Source organism: Cyanistes caeruleus, chromosome 1, assembly GCF_971803275.1.
Source record: "Cyanistes caeruleus chromosome 1, bCyaCae1.hap1.1, whole genome shotgun sequence".
NCBI classification, from domain to species: Eukaryota; Metazoa; Chordata; class Aves; order Passeriformes; family Paridae; genus Cyanistes; species Cyanistes caeruleus.
This window is the reverse complement of record NC_141701.1, coordinates 101291903-101311978: the sequence shown is the minus strand read 5'-3', so window position 1 is coordinate 101311978 and position 20076 is coordinate 101291903. Positions and strand designations below refer to the sequence as shown.

Below are 20076 nucleotides of genomic sequence, written 5' to 3'. Positions count from 1 at the left end.
GTACAAGTAGACGAATCTTTGTGGATTGTGCAGAGCTTGATCCAGCTACATGCAAGCATCTAGTGCCTTTTTAGCTGCACTCCAGTGTAACCTGGCTGCTGCTCTGTGGAGCAGAGATCTGACAGGAGAAGCCTGTGAGTTGTGCCTGCCATGGGGGAGTCCCAAGAGCAGGGGGCTGCCCACACATCCACAGTTTGGCTGAGCTGGTACACTGTTCTCTCATTCCTGTGTATTACCACTGACAGAAATAGAATTTTCTATGTGGATGGGAGCTAGTATGTTTGTGTAGGTATTCGTTATGTGAGGTCTTGTCTATGCAACCATTTAGTATTTTCTATTCTCCTTGATAAATGACCAAACATTCCTGGATTTTTAAATTAAAATAAATCAGTGCAGTCTTGATGGTAAATACAGTTAGAGAAATGGAAACTTAGATACTGATACAGCTCAGCTTGGTGAGATAATAGAAATAAATAAATAGTGTTGGGTGTAGAGCTGCTTTTACTCCAGTGCCTCAGTGTGTGAATGCATAAGAACAAAACCAAAAACCATCATTAAGATCAGCGAAGGGAAGGTAAAATGCTAGCAGTCATCTCCTTAATTCAGGCAGTCTGCAAAATATAGTGACTGTGCAAAATTTTACAAGGGAGATTGGCCTCTCAGCAAAGTGTGTGTATATGGTGAGCAAACTAGATGCTGAAGTGCTACTAAATACGAATGTGTTATTTCTTGCATCAAGAGTATATTAAGAGATTTGCAGATAAATAGGAAATCAAGATCAATGCCCTGGAGACTTTACAATCAGAGTAGTCCGTTGTAATTTATTTGTTAATTTATAAAGAGAGACTTTTGGGGAGTGTCGCACAATGCCATTATGGTCCTCAGGGCTGACTTTTGCATTTAGGTATCCATGTATCACTGAAATCACTGGGTTATGCTAGCTTTAGCAGCAAGATAGCTGACTAGCCAAACCAGTTCCTTCAGAAAGTGTCCTTATCTTCCTTGAACACAAACTGCCTTTGCTTAATTGCTCTTCAGAAACAAGCCCGGTGGAAGGTTTACTTCATTTTCGGGAGGATGACAGTACCTTCATGGAATGGTTTTGCATAGAAACTGTTGATGTTACTACAAACTCTTGCTCTAGTCCAGGTTTCAGTAGTATGTGTGCATCAGAGAGTACAGTCACACTCTGTATGTGAGTGGATTATCCCAGAAAGAACTGATACTCAAAATTGGTGTCAGCATGTTACATTATAAACACCAGCATTTACAGGTATGAGAACTTGCGTTAAATCTCATGTTAGACTTGGATCTGTGTTGCAGAAGGGTTTGTGTAACACAAATTTGACTTGTAGAACTTTTATTTGGGAGCCAGAACTGGCTGTACTCAAAAAAGCATTTTCTGGCTGTTCTATATTAGGAATGCTTCCTGGGATGACCTGGCTGACAAATCTTTATAAATCTAGACTGGTCAAATTATGTAAAAATATTACTTGCTAGGTAGATTAATTGTCATTTTGGAATTCTGTGAATTGCATTAGGCATCTTCTAATTGTTTTTATAATTTCTCAAACCTCCATTCTGCTGTACAGATGTCCTTGGACATCTACTAGTGGAAAATGAATTTCTGTCAGTCAGGGCTCATCTGGCATAAGAATCACATTCAGCTTGGCTGGGAAATGACTAGCTTTATCAGAAAAAGAAAGTTCTTAGGAAATGCAGCAGAGCTGTTATTTGCTTCTCAGTGGAAGGGTCGCTCTCACTTTTTGGTTCCTGCATTTGCTTTGTGGCAGCTGTAGGAGGTGTGTAGCCTGCGATGAACACTCGAGCAGAGCTTCTGCAGTGACAGGGGTAGTCGCCTGTCTCGCACTTGTCTTGAGGTCAGCTTGAGCAACACATCTTGCTCTAAGTGCAGAGCTTGCCTCTCTGGGTCCTGAGCACCTGTGATAGGGACCATGGCCAGGAGCTGTGTGATGCTGAGCTCTATGGCAGAGGAACAGGGATAGTAATGAGGGGCACTGGGATGCGCCCTTCAAACAAGGCTTCTGCAGTGCCACACACCTCTGGTGATGAGGGTGGTCTAAGAGCTGTATTGGATGTGACACATCAAAAGTCCTCTGTTCCTGAGAACCTCTGCTACTCTTGGCTTTAGAGAGCTTGTGAAATGCATGAGGACATGGAGAGCCCACACTATGGGTTTATGTAGGTGTTGGTAGAAAGTGTTCAGGTGAATTATGTTTTTCCAGGGGTTAATGGTACACAGTGTGGAAATCCACTGCTTGATGTTTTGTGTGGACTTTGACAGTCCTTGTTCAGCTTAATACAGTACATACTGATCCTTTTAGGTACATATGGATTTGACCTTCTGTCCCCCTTCTTCCAGGAACTTCTAGGAGCACTATTAGTAGGTACAGTATGAGACTTAGTGGTGTTTCAGTCCATTCTGGTTTTGTTACTTCTTGCCTTCCAACTATGGCAAAAAGAACTGTAATGCTTTTTTATGGCTGCATTCTGCTGACCTAACAGAATTGAGTAATAGTGTATTTTTTTTTCAATTTCAGAAATAGTTACAGAACATTTGGCATTAGTATGAGCAGAAGAAGTCATTCTTAAAGGAAATGTGGAAAAAAAAATGTACTCCTCTGCACAGAGAAGTTGGAGTAAAATAAATGTCTATTTCTGCTGAAGCAAGATGTTACTTATTAGGAACTGTGACATGACTTTGTAGTTTGTCTCACAGGGGGAATGTGTAGGTGTGGGTATTGTGCTCTCTATGCTTAATTTTATTGAGGGTTGCTCAAAGGAAGAAACATAAGAAACCTACCTGTGAGATTGTATGTTTAAACAGGAAATCTTTCTGATGACCAGAGAGAAAAGATGTGGGAAATGTGGGCTGGCCATTGAGCTAACAAGTGCAAGTGCTACCACACCTTTCAACATTATTTTTTAACGAACAGAAGGCATAGTTTAGTAGAGAGACGTGCTGGATTTATGTATCCCATAGGGATGTGTGAGCTTTCCTTTGGAAGCTCCAGTGCAAAGTGTGTTTTGCCTGTTGACAGATCCATGCAAGGCAGATGCAGGGATTCTCCTTCTGCCAGCGTTCCTTCGTCTGCCCAGCACATCTGCACACATGAAAGTAAACATCTACGTGTTCACATGCATGTTCTACTTGCAGAGTGCATTGAATCTCATGGGTGGCTTTTGTTTGTTTCAGTGGGTGAAGAGGGAAAAAAAAACCCTAGAAAAAAAGAAAAATTTCCAGTCATACTGAAACAAGTATGTCAGGGGTGGTTTTAGTGAAGTGAAGAGGAAAAAAAAAAAAAAGGCAACAAAACCTCGTGAAAAAAGCCCTGTTTTAATATAATCTGGAAGATCAAATTTGACTTGAGACGATTTCTTTTCAAGTTGGGTAAGAAGCTAAATGAAATGTTGTTTGAAATGAAAATTTGCAGGTTTATTTTGAAAATACCAGAATACCACTTGATTTTCTTATACCTCCCTCCCACTTAGTTTTTTTGGCCGAGGCATGTTTGCGGAGCTTGGCTCAAAAAAATAAGGTTTTGGGAGTGAGGTAAACTGTCATTTGTATACACATTAATAGTTCTGCTCTGATCTCTGTGAACACTGAGTTAAATGAAGCCCAAAATGCTTGTGATCGCTTTTTTCTATTTTCATAAATTGAAATAATGAAATAGTAAAAATAATGAAATAGGGGTAAATAAGTATGTTTAAATTAAAGGAAGCTTGGTATCCATTACCTCCCTGGCATCAGCGTGCAGGGTGTTTTCAGCGGTGAGCTCCAGAGGAGGAGCCCAAGGCTTGCAGGCTCGTTGCTGGAGGTGCAGGAGCCAGGTGGGCCGGGGCTCTGAGCAGGCAGGGTGACACTGCCGAGCAGTAGCAATGCCCCAAGGGCCAGCAACGCTTCTGTGTGGGTTAAAAGCCTTCTTGTCTAGCGGTTACCTCTCTCTGGTTGCTTTACCTTGCAAAGGTGCTGTGTGAAAGGTGGGTAGCCTCCCCGGGAGTATCCTCCAGCTCCCTGGAAAAGTGGGGGATTTGCAAGCCCCCTCCATCCCAAACTGGAAAATTGTAAATATTCAGGACTAGCAAAGGCAGTCATGCCAGAACCTCTCTGCCAAGGTAGATGGCTCCTTCCTGGGTGCAGAGATCAGTAGGGTTGGATGAGTCGGCAGGGACCGTGCCAGACAGGATGTTTTCTGGGTAAGAGGTGGAAGGAAGAAGAAGAGGATATAAACCAGCTGTCTTGATGACAGGATAGTAGTATTTTAGCTCTGGCTTTTATAAGAAGAAAATTATCATTTTGTGGGAACAGGGTTTGTATGTTTGGTAATCAGGACACGGTGGCATAATGCCTCCCTGCCTTCCTATCCCCAGATTCTCCAGTAAATATAAAGATAACCAGGAAAGCCCTGGAAATCAGCCAGTCTTGGCACTGGGGCACTGGGAGCTCACAAAACACTTTTCCTAGATAGGGAAAAGTATTGTTTTACCTATCGTGATTCAAGGGATCGAAGCCACAGATACTTTGAATGCTTGCCTGAGGCAACACATCTGGCCACTGATGGAGTTGTCTGCTAGTATTTTGGCCTCTCACCCTCTCTTGGTTTTAGAAGACAGGTGTCTGCTAGGGGAGAGCAGGAGCCTCCCTTGGAATGAAAGAATGTAGACCCCCTCCCTCCGAATTATTTTGAAATCAAGGGGCTCTCAGGCAGAGGTCTGGGGATAGGAATAACAGTTCTTTACTAATATAACCAGGCAAACAAATAACAATAACTACAGCATTAACAAGAACACAGAACCAGGGGCCCTGTGACAGCCTTCTCGGCTGAGATGGGATGGAGGAGAGGCTTTGTTTTCACAAACCCCCTCGGGCAGTCAGTCCCAGTGCTCCTGCAGGGCTCCGAGGAACAGCCGGCTGGAACAGCAGGGATGAGCAGAGATCCTGGGCTGGTGGATGAGGTGTATCAGCAGGGATGAGCTGAGATCCTGGGCTGGTGGATAAGGTGTATCAGCAGGGATGAGCTGAGATCCTGGGCTGGTGGATAAGGTGTATCAGCAGGGATGAGCTGAGATCCTGGGCTGGTGGCTGAGGTGTATCAGCAGGGATGAGCTGAGATCCTGGGCCGGTGGCTGAGGTGGATCAGCAGGGATGAGCTGAGAGCCTGGGCTGGTGGCTGAGGTGGATCAGCAGCTCCATGGCGGTGCCTGGCACTGCCACACTCCCGGCAGGACAGGGGGTGCGAGGCCACCAACAAAGAGGGGAGAAGGAGAAGAAGCAGCAGCTCCGTCTGGGGGATGGCGAAATTCCCTTCTCCCCACCGCAGCAGCTCCGCGCCCGAAGTGTCCTTCTCCAAAGCTGAAAAAAGCCCTCCAAACTGTCCCCACCCTCCTTTTTTCCTGCCCCCTTCCCCCCCTGGGCCCGGCCAAACTCTGTCTTCTCTCATGCACCCACCAAGTACCCGCAGTTAGGTTTTTCCGCCCCGTAACTAATGGGTAAAAATTCCACGGGCAAGCCAGAACTAAAAAAAACCCCAAAACACCTAACCCCCAACACACCCCATGCCCAAGCCGATGATAAACACAGCCTGGAGTTGAAGGTAACCAACATCCTACTTGGGACCTATTTGCAAGCTTTGAAAAAATATCTCATGCGGACCATCATTGTTTCCCTTTCCTGCAGGCCCTTCTGAGCACCCTTCCCTGGGGACATGTCCCTTGATGGAGGCTGGCCAGAGCCTGGGATGAGGTGACCTGTGGTGGCATGCATCTGCCTGTGGTAGGGCTCAGCGTGCCTGGCCCCCTGCTCCACCGCCCTGGGGAAGCCCCAGCACCTCCTGAAATAACAGCAGTGTGAGACAGTAGCTGCAAATCAAGGTTGGGTGCAAGCAGATGCAAAGTCTGAACTGTTTCCTAAATTATGCTTTCTATGTAGCTGCAGCATAGTTATGATGGCGATTTTCATATTTGCAAGTCCTAACTTAAAAAAAAAAACAAAACCAAACCAAGCCCTAAAACAAACCAACCGAAAAAAAAATAAAACTGTAGCATCTTCTGTCTGGGGATATGTATTCACTCCCCCTCCCCCATTAAGATCTGAGACATATGTGTAATTCTGAAAGTTGAGTTTGATTCACATCTGAGGCAGTAGATGTTTCTTCTTGAGAGCTGTATATTTCAATTCTGCAAAGTAAAGTTATGGCTGCATATGCAGTTCCCTATTACTAAGGAATTATTTGATCTTGAAAATACCAATTTTTCCATTGCATTATTAATTTATTACATTGGAATTGGGTTTTTTTTTTAATTTTTAATTAAGTTCACAATATTTTTGAAGAACAATGATGTTTTCTGAAGTTCACTCAGGAGGTAAAACTAAAGCAGGAGGCGCAGGGTTCAAGGAAGAAGCTTGTTTTAGCAGTTGGGTCAGTTATTTCAACAATGCCTTTAGCAAAGAAGTAAGAGGCTGTTTGCACAAATCAGTAACTAGTTCCCATGATTCAGATTGAATCACGTAGCTCAAGTCATTTGAATAAATAAATGACTTCTAGTAAGTGAGACAACCTCTGCAATTAGGATGGCATGCTGCATATTTCATGTTATTTATTATGTGGTTTTCAATAGATATGATTAAGCTGGTTTACACTTGGAATGCTAGGTAGCATTTCAACACAAGCCACTTAACCAGAGCTCACATTAAAATGAGATGCACACTTGTTTTGCACAGGTGGTGTTGTGCTGTATCTTCTACACTTATATTTTCTTGTGAATTTTCTACAAACAGAAACTTACTTCATGGGAAAAAGAAGTCACCTGGCCAGGGGCACATCCATTTTCTGCAACTGTAGTGGGCAATTCTCAAGCAGCTGCTTTCTAAATATTTACAGTTTCTGCAGTCCTAGCTTTCTTTTATTTCTTGCTTGGCCATCAACTCCCATGGATGTGTATAACCAGAGGTGCAGAAAGCTGCTTTTCTCAGATGTGTTCATGGATTATTTGCTGTCCCTGGTGTTTCATGGGTCACCTGCAACTTCTGATCTTGGGCTTGGGATGAGAGCATTGCAATTCAATGTAGAAGACAAGGAAGAAAAGGTCTTCTTTCTCTTTGCTTCCTGATGTTGTTATTTTGTAGTTTGGGTTAATTTTTGGTAGCTGTATTATCAAACTGAAAAATCCCATGCATTTTTTAAAAAATGTACGGTCACTTTACTACTCTGTCGTACGTGTTTGTACCATGGACAAAGCAATGTTAATTTAAGAAAATACACCCTGGACTATCAAAGGCAATAAATAGCTCTGGTTGAAGGAGGCATGGAGAATAGGTAGGATTTGGGGCCTACTGGCCAAGTGATCCTCTGCTCTATTCAGGAGAAAACGTTGCTATCATGTTTCTTTCCAACTTTTTCAGTTAATATAGCATGAAAGGTACATTAGAGACAATGGATGCCTATTTGATAAAAGAGACTTTCAAAATCATGATGTCAGATCTTCAGTGCCAGACGAAAATGCCATTTTACAGATGTGATCACTATTTCTTCTGAGAGTGGAAGTTACGGTTCTCCTACCTGAGGCATTGGCAGTATATTTTGCACAAACTTTAGAAGCTGGGAGAAAAATAAAAACTTCTTCATTTCCTTTAATCATTGGGAAGGGACAGCTGTGATATAACCATATATGACTGTTTGACAAATTTGCTTCTCATGTGTTAAATCTGAAGGTTCACAGATCACCTACTGGGCACATGAAGACAAGGAAACCTTCCCCCATAAAAATGTGGAGGAGTTATCCTCAAGTCTGAGTGACTGGTTGGCATGATGTTTTGGAAACTGCTGAATAGTAAGGGCCTTTAGTGAAAATCCAAGTTACAGGGGTGGAGTTTTTCTCCTCCATTTTTATTGCAGCCTATTTCTCATGAATGGAATTTTGACATTCTCAATTCTTGAACAGGATTAAATTTGTTTTACAGGCTCTTCAGACTTCAGCATCAAGTACATGCTTTTTTTTTTTTTCTTTCCCATAAAAACAAACAGAAAACCCCAAGTGAAAAACCGATTAAACCAGAACAAAACAAACCAATTTTTTTGGAAGCAGAAATGTTAGTTGGCAAAATCCTGACTCTGGAAGCTGATTTGTCACAGCAAGACCGTAATTGAAGCTGTTAGGTTTCCGCATGAACATGGGTTTTGCACCACAGAGCAGTGTGTAGGATGTGGGGCCCTTGGCATTTGAGGAGAGTTGAGAAACAGTGGAAGTGTGACCTCTCTCCCTTAGTCTGGCTCTGCAAACACTCCTAAAAACCAAGCTGTTGGGAAGCCAGTAGTAACAATCACATCTCCCCTCCCCCAGGTACAGATTCGGGTCTTTCCTAATGAAGACCTGTGGTAATGTGAACAGAAGATGAATTATGTCCAGCAAGAGAGTTTTTTTCCCACCTCAGGTTCCATATTTGAATTTTGACTAGTATCAGAATGCTGACACTGTCCTTGGTGAGGCACGACAGCTAGCAGGGCACTGATTGCCTGTACTAGAGGACCATTAGGTGTTTGGCTTTCTAATGAAAGAAGCCCCTTCTCGCTGGTCCTTGTGTACCCAAACATGTTAGGGACAGAGCACAGGCTTCTATTTAAAAGCTTCACTCTTGTAGCAGAGGAAGATCAGTGTGAGAACTGAGCTGATGTCTGTGCGGCAGACTGAGTGAGGTGCTTTGCAAGGTAGTATCAGCTCCACACTTTGCCTTTATTGCCAGGTTTGTAACATCTGGATAGATACTGATGCCATTATCACTACCCTAAAATTAACAGCAGAAGTTCAGTCTTTGAGAGTAGGAGCAGTGACAAGAATTTCACAGCAGATCCGGAAGGGAAAGCATGTAAGACAAATTTATGTTGTGTGTTCAGCTTCCACCTGACTGTAAGGATAAGTAATTGAGTTGCAGCATTTTTAATTTGGAGTAAAAGTAATTTGTAGCTCCTAATTTGACCTCCTGCAGTGAGAAAGTCTGCAGTAAGAGGTGAAGTCGAAACTGAGCATCTTCAGTTTCTGGTAGGATCTCATTATTTCTTAAAACATCTGTTTTAGGCTACATCTCCAGTTAATGGATCAGTTTGATATTTGTCTTTTTGTTTTGAATTTGAAAGGATGACAACTGAGATGCTCTCTTATTTCCATCTGGTCTTCAAAAAGTAATTAATTAATTGTTGAACAATGGTATTGTCAGTCTGTTTCCTACCTAATAAGCTCTTCAAGGTGCTCTTGTTAATGATTTTATTATTTCAGATCTGCTCTTGTTCTCTTTCCCTCCTTAATGAGGCAGATCCCCTAGGCAGCACCAGTTTATCACAGTTGTCTATGGTAGATGAACTAATTCAGCAGCAAGGAAGTTTTGTGTTCAGCAGTGTGTAAGATGCTCCCATCAGTATGTGTGGATAATTCTCACTGACACATGAAAGACTTAGCATGTGCAAAAAAGGAGGAGCAGACCCTTTTTCTAAATGAGGGTCATCTTGATTTGAGCAGCAGCAGTCTGGTTTGCATCAATGAGCACATGTTATTCAGTGAATTAAGAGTAAAAACAGCTAATTAACACCTTCTCTATTTCATTTCTGCCTGGTCATTAGTTACTATGAGCCAAATTAATTCCTGATAGCATAGGCCATGGAAGGGTGTCAGTGACAAACTCGGGTCAAGAACTGAATCATTTGATGTTCTGGAGAGAAATATTACCTTTTTTATTGTATTGCCTGTATAATGTCATTTAATGCAGGTATGTTAACATCTGTGTTTCGTATTTCAATTTATGAAGAGATGATCTGTGTTGATTGTTGGAATTTTAAAGAAGGGCTGTTTTATCCGGTTTAGTATGATACCTATTGGATCCTATCTGTGGACTAAAGTACAGTTTTAAAGACTCAGATCACTTCAGAAATAGCAAACATATGACTTCTAAGTAAACAGACTGATTGTAATAGAGAGGATTGGAAAATGGATTGTTGTGGGCCAGCACTGTACTACTGAGAGAGATGATATCGTACTGGTAATCGCACTGTTGGGCTTAATGGCCCATAAAGTCTGATAAAAGCTTTTGTAAAATTGTCAACAATAATTCCATCCTTTGCTAGATTGCCAGTGAACGTCTTCAGGTCCTGGAATAAATTGCTACCATCAATGGTGTTTATGTAATTTCATGAAATAAGGCTTTCACTCTGAAGATGTAATAACTCTAATAATAAATAATAAAAAAAATACTGTCAGCTAAAAATTAATGACTCAGGTCCACAATTGCTGTAGCTGCCCAGAAGTCCCTTACCTGGCTTGGGCTGAGGTGGCTTTACATCTGAGGTTCCTGTGTGTAGGTTCCTGTGAGGTTCATGTGCCTCACTCTGCCAGTTGCTCATTAGATCAGCACAAAAATGCAATGTCAATGCAGGGCTTATATAAAAATAAAAAAAATAGTTCAAGTTTACTAGATCTCTACTCTGTTGTTAGCTTTTACTGTGGGTTTTTTGGCATTACAGTTATTAGAAAGTGAATATTAAAAAGGCTTAATTACTTTCATACACATTAATACTCCATTTAAAAAAAGAAGTGCAGAAGCACTTAAATTTTGTCTATAACATACAAGCTGTGTCAATGTATGGTTCCTTTAAAATTGTTTTCACAGCTACTACCTTCCTATCTCCTTTTTATTCCCCTCATCCCTTCCACATGATTGGTTAGATAAATTATTGGCCATAGTGTGATACAAAATGGGCTTTAATCCAAAGTGGGAAGAGAAGGAAGTTCTTTTGCAAGAAAATAAATAGCACAGGGTATTTAACAGTGCATTAAGCAACATCACTGTTAATACTGCACTGATAATGCAATGAGGACAGCAGGAAAATATGTCATTAGTTTAGTCAAGCAGTGAATTGCTCCAGCGCTGATATTTTGTTGGTGATATTCAACATATCCAGTGCATAAACATTGCTAATACAAAGCTTAATGAAGAGTTGAACATGGACTTTCCACCTCTGCAGCATGGGATAGACAGGAGGAGCTGCACCTACAGGATTACCTGCCTGTAGTTGGAGTTTCACTTTTATACTCTGGGAAGGTGGGGAACAGAAATGTTCTTTATAGACACAAGTTCTGCCCTCCTGGAGTTATTGCTTACCCATATTTATTTGCTTTATTTTCTTTACGAGGTGATGGTAGAGGTAGGAAAGTATCTTGGGGGAATATATTCTCCAGTCTCTACCTATACAGCTTCAGGAGTGCTTTACCCCAGAAAAACATAATTCTTATGTTAATGATCTTGAATTTCAATAAACTTGCTTGCTCCATCTCCACCTTCCTGATGTACTTGGCAGTGGGTGGTAAAGTGGAATTCAAGGAGGGCCTCAAAATGATTTGGCTCCCCAGCTTCAGAATGTGCAACTTTGGGAAAAAAAAAAAAAAAAAAAAAAAAAAAAAAGTATTGCAGCTACATGCATGGAAGATTATGGAAAAAGTAAAATTACAGAGAGGAAGAGGAGAGAGAAGAAAATCTGGAACTCTTGCTTCTCGGTTACAGTAACACTGCAGCAGGAACATGCATTTTCTCTTCAGGCTTAATCCAGCAAACCTTAGGCATCATATCCCTTTGAAGTCTGTGGATATTTTGCCTGCCACTGCAGGTTCAAGTTTTTTTTATTACTTTATTTGCCTAAGAAAATTCTTCTCATCTAGTTTAAAGGGAAAAACTGATATGGAATACCCCACTGTATTGTATGAACACTATGCCAAAAAGTAATTCTCCCAAAACAGAAGGTAAGATGATAATCACATCCCAAGATTTTATGGTATCAGTGTTATAACTTGCAATGAGTCTTTTGCCTAGGTAAGGCAAATCTAGTAAGTAGATATTCTCATAATTGTCCTTCCACTTTCTTTTCTGAAAAGATTGTTTCTAGATGTATTTTTGGATGTGATTAATGTGGGTGAATTCTTCAGGCTGTGTAAAGCACTGTGGCTTCAGGCATTGATTTCTGCCAGCCAAAGTGGTGGTCTCATGGATTAGCAAAAATGAGATATCTCTGAACTTGCTGGAATGAACTTGATGGAGTTGAGTGGCATTTCACTCACACACTGGATGTGTTGAAGCCAAAATTTTTACTTGGGAACTCTTGCGAAGAAGCACGCGTGAGAGAGTGTGTGTGTAGCATACACCTCTCTCTCTTTTCCTGAGAACTATTCACTATAGGCCTGAGGTGATATGTTAATATGTAATTCTTAGTATATAGAGGCCTCTGGCACTCTTGCTTTATCATTTAAGAAAAAAATGGTGTTACCACAGCAACTGCTATGCCACCCGGTACTGAAGCAGCTCCCATCTATGTAGTGCTTATAAATGTACATTAAACAGATTTTTAAAGTGCATGTAGCTAAAGTGAGAGTAGGAACTTAACACTTGGGGAGTGCGACAGTGGAAGGAGATCATGAATTTGTTCAGAAGTTGGGAAAAGTTCTTAATGGAAATAAATAGCAATAGATTGAATTCAGCAAGCTCTTTGACAGATGAATTTTTTCAAATCTATGTGCAGTCCCTTTGAAATCAGCTGAGTTCTGTGTAGGGCTAGAGTTTATACAGGTTCAAGAGTCTTGTTTTACAGGTGACAAAAATTGCATTGTGAAAGGGAGTGATGGTTTTGAGAGATTCCAGTGGTGACACTTTCATGGGGTGTGACTGGTGAGGGCAGATACCTGGCATTTCTCTCCAATGAGCCACTGAAAATGATTGAAAGGGAAGTCATGAGTAACTGTAAGTATCAGAAGTTTTGATTTATGAGTAGTTTTCAATTTTGGACAAGGTTTCATATTACATTTGTGCATCACCTGTATTTGATATAGCAAGGAGTCTGTGTTGAGTGGTGTGTATAGAAATATGTTTTGTTGTCTATTAAACGTTAGAGGACATGGTAAAAGTTTCTGTACTGTAAAATGTAATTGTTTTAGGGGAGACAAGAGACCTAGGAAAGACTAGGAAATGTTTTAAGCTAGTCTGAACCTAGTACTGTAAACCTATGTGAGTTTTCCTTTTAAGACACTGAGGTGTAAGAAGAGCCTACTATAGCTGGATGATCAGGGCTGAACCCAAGCCCTGGTGAAGCTATAGGTTGTCATTAAAATGCCTCTGAAAATTCACAAGTTTTGTATGAAAGCCATGCTGGGGTTGTAAGGCGGCTTTCCCTTCCTAGCCTGGGTCAAACACTGAGAGATCAGTTTGGGATGATTTCTGATCCTCTACCTTCTACACCTTCACTGTAGTATAATCCACAGTACTTAAAGTCATATTCCTTCTCTGTAATCCCCATTTTGATCTTTCTCATGGATTCTCTCTCTTGGTAACTATCTTTACTGTCACTCTCACTTTAGGATGGTGGAGCAGGTTTATACTTGATAACCATCCTACGGCCTCAGTATGTTTTGTTTGAACAAATGCCAAAAGCACTTGGAAGTTCACTGAGTTAAAGCAATAATGACTGTATCCTGGGACTGGAAACAGCACCTTTGTGGTGCTGCCTCAACAGTAAGAAAAACTGATTGAGAGGGTCCCTAAAAAGTTTCTTCAGAAACTCAGTTTAGTTCTGGTACACATATACCAGGGGAGTCCAATGCATAAAAGGTATCTCATGCATGTTCCCAGTACTGTATTAAATGAATAGGTGTGTAGTGAGGGTGTTCAGACACATAACATGTATGACAATTTGCCTGAGACAATGAAAATAAGTGAGTTTGTGGTCAAAAGCAGAGTTTTTAATGATGTATTTGTTATTTGTATGTAGTACTTTAAATGTGCTACAGCAAAAATTGAATGCAGGCAGTGATTTATCTCAGAAATATACATCCACCTTCAAAAATCCAGCCTGTCTGCCTGATATCTAATTAATCACTCACTTCTGATGATAACCTCGATGTTATGTTGGGAATGCTTTCCAGCACTAGCAGGTTTTTAACAAGCTGCTTGAGATGCATATTAAAAATGCTTTTGGAGACATAGAGGCAGAAAAGCTTAGAAGTCTGATGACTGTTTATCTGAAAGGAGCTCCCAGGGGCAGAGGAACTGGGTTCACCATTCCTAGTAGTTTAACCAGGTAGGAAACTTATCTGTTTGTCTGCTCACAGAGACATTGAAGGGACAGTCTGTTTTGAATTTTAAAATTAGAGGCAGTGGCATTATTTCAGTACATGAAGTTCAGGGCCTTGCCTAAAGGATGTGGTGGTAGGTAGGGTTGATATCTGAAAATGGTGTTTTGTCTATAACTCACAGCCTGTGCACAAAGTGAAAGTGAGTTACTGATGTCAGGGAGAGGTTTCATGGACTCTGTATTTCATTGCACCAGATTTATTATAATGCTTAGCACTCCCAGTTCAAAATGCATGTGTTTCCTTGTTGTGTTTCCTGGTTGTGTACAACATGATATGCTAAAGAGAGAGAGTTTGCTTTACCTGTGGACTAAGTTAAACACCAGAGGCTTCTGAAAGCCAGGCAAGTTTGTTAGCATTGTTTTCATTTATAGGAAGGAATAGCAAACATTTACCTGTGCAGCAGGCAGCAGTTATCTAAAGCTAACAGTACTTTTACATGCACAGGTATGACAAGGGGACAAGTGTAAGTATCTGCAGCACTGTGATATGGAAACATAAGGTCACATTCTACCCATAGGTAAATCTTCTGCAGCCCTGCTGAAATGCTGAGGTCCTGTGCTCAGGTCTGAAACCAGACCTGGGTCTACAGTCAGGAAAAGCAATGCTCAAAAGCAGGAATGCAAGTCTTTCAGGTTTGCTCCCAGTCTGGGCTGTCAGGTGTAAAGGACTTGTTTAAAAAAAAAAAAAAAAAAGTTTGTCCTTTATGATTTATTGTAGATAAGTCCTGTGCCATAGTCTGCCACTTACTTTTTGTTGTTTGGGGTATTTATTTCAGGCCACTGTAACTGCAGTAAGGAATTTTGCATGGAAATCATAATCTGTTGCAGATAAAGCAGGGGATTTTGGCTTAGTGTCTCAGAATAAGTGCTGGAAGAAGTAAGCCCAAGAAAAAGACACATCAAGGAGGAGCTAAAATTACCTGAATTCAAGTATCAAATCCTTAGCAAGCTCTGGATTTTGGGGAGACCTTTGTTTTTGATTTGGCATGGGTGGGTTTGGCTTGACTGCATAGGGATCAGAATAATGGATTTCCCATGAGATAGTCAAAAGAGGATTATAAAATCAGGATCTGTGTATTATAATTGTCTGCACTGTTGTATAGATTTGATATGGTCTAAGCCCCACCCCACCCCAACCCCAAGTAATTTTGCATTGTCAAGAATTATGTGCTGGAATACAAGGTGTGTGTGCTAAAGAGACTTCATTTTCTTAGACGTGAAACCAATGAGTGAAGCCACAGCAAGGTGTAAGTGCTGGGGTCTTTGTAAGTGTTAGTGTGTGCATGTTTGGAAACTGCCCCAAAATGCACCGTTTTGGGGACATGTACTGGTTACTAATTGCCTCTGACTTTGCAAGGAGCGTGTGGGCATCCTGGAGCTCCAAACGCTGCGCTGGGGCTGCCGCTGGGCGGGTGATGCCCCTGTGGGAGCCGCTGTCCCGGCACGCCGGGGGGAAAGGCTCTGCCTGCCCCATGGCTCCTGGCACTGCTCACAGCCTTGGCATGATGGCCCAGCTCTGCACCTTTGCTCTTTGGCCCCGGCTTGGCGTCTGCAGGGGTTGGAGCCTCCTCGATAAGATGGGAGGTTGTGTTTGGGTTAGGCATGATTCACCCTGTTAAAACTTCTCTGGGTGAGGGCTGTGTAACAGCTTCCTTAAGGTCCCATTAATTTGTCTGTCCATGACACTTTCTCGTGAAGTCTATCAGGGTTTCTAAGTTGTGGACCAATAGAAAACAGAGGATAAAAAGAAAAAGAAACTTTTAAAGCTTAGAACTATATATTGTCTACAAACTGTGATTGGCCATGACTGCATATTTATTAGTTCACAGCTTTAGGATATTCTGCTTTCATTAATATTGAGAATTAATCTGCACTGTGTTTTTCTGCAGCATTAGCAGCAATCCTTTGGCTGAATACAAATGAGGTTTTTTGCTGCAATCCAAATTTAACTGCGGGTAAAGACTTAAAGAGGATATTTATGAGGCACCTACATGGCATAGTGAATTCTGGTTTGGGTGTTTGCTTTCTGTTATTGTTTTTTGGCTGGGTTCTGGGTGTTTTTTTAGTGACACTACTTTCTGCAGCATGCCAGGGTGGGATATTTACATGTCCATTCTTACTTTATTTTTTTATAGCATTTGATACCGTAGAGGCCTAGGGGGTGCATAACTTATTTCAATTGAAAGAGAGTTTGGTCCATTGGCAAAATCTCAGGACAACAGCTGTTTTGCAGATCTAACAGGATTTCTAAAGACAGAAGGCCTTTATAAGGTAAAACTAGCCCTGTAATATCTGGGAAGCCTGCAAAAGGTTCTGCACAGCTTCAGCACTTAACTACTGTATCACAAGGATACTTGCGAACTGGCCAAACTGAACCATGAAAAAGAGGTTTGGACACTTCTCCTTGGCCAGAGAACCTGATGCCAGTCTTGGTCATGTTGTGTTTGCTTTATTTTCTCCTGAGGTGGGATAGGCATATTCCTTTGCCCAACCACTCACCTGTTGCCCTCACCGTAAGATTTCAGTTGACTGAGCATTCCCAGGGCTGAGCTGTGCCTCTGGACAAAACTTCATAGGAAGGAAAACATCTTATAGCTGGGAAGAGTGGAGAAGAGCACCATATGATGTCTGTCCATTCTATGATCTGACTCCCAAGGTGCTCCTTCCCCCAATTTTTAGTTATTTTTAATTGAATATTTTCTTTTAACTTATGTGCATGGGACAGGCAACACAAAATGCCCTTGATAACTTCATGGTGTTTTGAAAATGCATGTTTGTTCTTCAAGCATGTTTTGTACCTTTGTCCTGGGTTCTATTTTAATGGCAATTTAAATCCATTAGAAAGAGAAACAAGTCTCCACAGATCCTGTTGTGTACAACAGCTTCACGTTTAAATTTGAAGTGTAATCATGCACAAACATTGACTTGACCAGTATTGCTACTGGCGTTCCTGTTAAGTGGATAGTTTAAGGCTTAATGACCCCTTTGAAACCAAGTGCTTGCTTTTTGTCATGTATTGATGGTACCGTGTGAGGCCAGCAATTGAATTTCTTTATTTTCTTTTCAGCGATTTTTAGAAAACGTTTCAACTACTGGCCTGGTTTGCTCGCTCCATTTACCCTCACTGGTGAGGATCGAGCTGTTTGGACAGGGCACGTGCCATCCAGACCCGGCTGGTTCATGTAGCAACCTCAGGATTTCTTCTGAAATGTGATGAATGTTTGTTAATCTGCTTTTGTGATCATCATGGCAAGAAGTTGCCAGTTGGATGACAAATTTATATGATGCAAGGGAAGATCCCTCAGGCCTGGGGCCCTTCATAGCCCCTGTGAAAATTGTCATTGATGAGCCCAGTCACCAGGGTGTCTACTTGTGGTGAGGTCTGAAAAGTAAAGCTGGGGAGGCCTTGACACTGAGTGCTGCCCCATGTTTTTCCATAGTGTGCTGAAATGTGGAGATAGCAAAAATTGCAAAGTACCTATCTCTGCATATCTGTGATGAATGAAAAAGCAGTGCAGGTCTAAAATGCAACTGCTTGAAAATATAAATGGTTTGAGGTTTGGTAATGGAACAAATTGCTGGAAGCTTTGGGATGAAGTACAGAGAGATGTTCACTTTTTATGTCACTTAGCATTACTTTAACACAGGACAGGCTAGATGCTCCATGCTTTTTACATGGGATTGACACTTTAATGCTTTTAGCCTCCTTCTCCTACCAGAGAAAAGTCTGCATCAGCCACAGGCACTGACTGAAGCCTTGGGCTGTGGAGTGAACATCCCCAGCTAAACACCGAGGAACATGAACAAAATCAAGTGAAGCTTTTGCACCTTTTTATTCACAGTTTCTCGTCCCATTATGAATTGGAATAATTTAATTTAAAAAGGCAGCTGGTAAAACCAAGAACATACTGAACTTGGCATCAGTCCTCTTGTGCAAGTCTGGGACTCATAAAAGACTTGGACAGGGGATGAAGCACCTTCAGCGAGAGCCCCTGGCTGCTACCCAGGACAGCTGCAGGGACGCTGCAGCCTCCTCTGCCAAACCAGGGTGTTGCAATATGCAGCCACTCCTGAGCACAGAGGGTCCTTCCCGCTAGCAGCTTTCTTCCATGGAAAAATGTTTTCCTAAAAGTGAAGACTGAGCCTGGAACCAGCCTGGGGGAGGTCAGATTACATCTTTGAGAATCTCACTCTGCGCGTTTTGAATAAGCCTTTGGTTGTGTCTGCTCTTTGGGACACTTCATGGTTGCAGCACGTGGTGTTCCCCAAAGTCGAGTGTGTGACCAGAAGAAATTGGGCACTTGGGGAGAGAGAGCAAACCTCTCTTAGTTCATCCTTCATGGTGTTGAAGGAAATCCTGTTTCCAGATTGAACACAGTGCTTTCCACAGTGTTTCCACAAGATCTTTCTGCCTCTTGCCCCAAAGTGTTTCCATACCTCTTCTTGAGGAGGGGCACAAGGAAAGTTGGAGAAATCCTTGTGAAAGGCAGGGATTTGGGCCTTTCGGCAGGCCTGTTTGCAAGGAGGTTTCTGACATTCAAGTTCTACTTTTGGAAAGTTTGTTGTCATGTTATGTAGAAGGAATTCCCTCTGCTTATGAGGCAATAACTTGCTGCCCTCAATTAATGGAAATATACAGTGGGGCTGTACCCTCGGGTGGTGGATTCTATGACCAGCAAACCTACAGTTTCTTTAAAGTCTGAAATTAAAGCACAACTTTCATTTTTCTACTTAAGCTGTGCAATTTGGCTGTTTGCAGTATTCTAGGGAGGCAGCAAAATTACTGTTGGCTTTCCCACAATAAATCTTTGACCTTCCCCACCATTTAAGCATTAGCAGATTCCCTGTGCTGCGTATGGGGGTGGAGAAAAGAGCTGTGGAGTTACACGCACATGCTGACACACACGCACTTTGTTTGTTAGTAGCTCTAGCAAGCACTTGGCCTGTGAACTCAAGGCAGTGTTTGGGGGTTCTTTTCCTCCTCTCCACAATACTGGATGTAAAACAGTCATGCTGCAAAACAATATTCTACAAATTAGGGCAAAACTGTTACTCCAAGAGATTCGCATCTTGTTCAGCTCTCCCCCAAGTTCCCTGGGGGAGACCCGTAACATTTGTTGGTGTGTGTTTGTGCAACCTCCCGTGCCCAGCCCAAGGGCCTCTCGTGGTACTTGGCATCTTCTTCCGAGCCCTCAGTGTTCAGGCACTGATCTGTCATCTGGCGACGGATGCAGAAGTTGAAACTTCAATCTGTGCACGATGCTGATCGTGGAGATGTAGCGTGAAATGGAGTTTTCCCCGCGTTATGTTTCCATGAGTTTCAGTCTTCAGCAGCTTGTGAGCTTTATGCAAGCTGATGGATGCAAAAGGAGTGCTGAGCACTGTAGGCACAGGGCAGGGAGAGGAGCAGAGAGGATGGTTTCAGGGCTGCACACATCTGTTATCTCCGTGCCATGCTCACAACGGAGCAGCGGGGGCTTTTTGACACTTTGGATTTTTTTCAGTTCAGTTGCTCAATCCCAGATTTTGTTTTGTACATTACTGCAGTTTCACATTTCACTGCAAATTATTCACTCCCTGTGCCAAAAATAGGGAATTTGGAGAAAATACTGAGTAGGTTCAGAAAAGATGAGCAAATACTCATGTTGGAGGTGATTAGATCCATAAGTTACACTCGTGTTCAAATGGAGCAGATGAACCTTTGTGCAGCACGTCAGAGCCAAGTGTGACAATAACGGGTATGAATCGTATCCATGGCAGATCCCAAGCCTCTCCCTTTGAGAATAAACCAGACAAAAGGGCATCTGTACGCTTCTGATGGCTGAAAAATCTTATGAATTGAAGAACATGTCTAAAACAGAGTAAGACTATACATTGTATTACAAATCCAGAG

General features: G+C 42.0%; 1 protein-coding gene across 2 annotated transcripts in view; it reads left to right on the top strand.

Moving 5' to 3' along the window:
- EGFR (epidermal growth factor receptor) overlaps nt 1–20076 on the top strand; it is a 155577-nt gene that overhangs the window by 3364 nt on the left and 132137 nt on the right. The gene's annotated exons all lie outside the window — the stretch shown is intronic.